Source organism: Octodon degus, unplaced genomic scaffold, assembly GCF_000260255.1.
Source record: "Octodon degus isolate 3935 unplaced genomic scaffold, OctDeg1.0 scaffold00731, whole genome shotgun sequence".
In the NCBI taxonomy this organism is placed as follows: Eukaryota; Metazoa; Chordata; class Mammalia; order Rodentia; family Octodontidae; genus Octodon; species Octodon degus.
Window position 1 is genome coordinate 2,454 of NW_004525307.1, and position 1,019 is coordinate 3,472.

General features: G+C 43.9%; 1 pseudogene; it reads right to left on the bottom strand.

Moving 5' to 3' along the window:
• LOC101587048 overlaps positions 1 to 321 on the bottom strand; it is a 2,768-nt pseudogene extending 2,447 nt beyond the window's left edge.
• Positions 322 to 1,019: the final 698 nt, after the last annotated feature.

Here is a 1,019-nt window from a genome sequence, read left to right on the forward strand (position 1 = left end):
AAGGGTTTTGGGAGCAAGAGTTGGAACAGCTTCTTTAGGCTTACTTAATCCACGTTTGATGGATATAGCTGATGCTTTCTTTGTTGTCTGACTACCTATGGCAAATCCAAACTTGGAGGTCTTTGTAGGCTTTGTTGGGAGGTCTGCAGCTTCTTCTTCAGCTGATCGCTTCTCAGCGCTGCGACTGGAACTTTCCCCTCCATTACTGGAAGAAACAGTCTTAGTTTTCACAGGTTTTTCTGCTTCTTCTTCAGGTCCTCCGGCGGCTCCAGCTCGCTTCAACTTCTCAGGCTTCTCCTCTCCCGCCTTTCGGTCCGCCATTTTCCCGGTCACCTGGCTAGGTCTTATTTTAGTGAAAGGAGATGTACAATTATATATTGGTTCACAAACTTAATTATTTCCATGATTATGGCTGCAAACTGAATTGGACAATAACCAAATCAAATTAAATGGCTAGCATCCATGTTGGCCTCATGGGAAAAATTGATTTGATTCTTGTCTAATTCAGTTGATAGGCACAATCAGGGAGAGAATTGAGTACATGAACCCAGGTACCACTGTACATGTATATGTTATTAATGGTTTTCAAATCCAAATGTCTCCTCTTCACTCCATCATGTTTTTTGTGGTGTCATTGACATAAGAAAACTGTCAGTTCTCCTGGTCATAGGTCTGCAGTGTGCATCTGTCTGATGATGTCCTTGCGTCACACTCGGGCTGAGCACATCAGGAAAGCACTGCTCCTGCCTGCTGCCAGCACATCTCAATGGGAGGCAGTGTCATTGTGCCCCTGCTGTCTTCATCCAGCTGCTGCTGCCCTTTGTCTCCAGCCCTTAGTAGGAATTGAGAAGACCAGAAATAAGTTCTGTCCATTGACTTTATAGATGTAGGCCTTATTTAACCTTTGTAGGTGTTTCACACAATCATAGGTGAGGAATTGAATTTTCTGCAGCACAACTGGGCTGTTGGAGTGAAAACCTATCAAGAGCAGTTGGTGGTTTTAAAATTCAGTGATCACA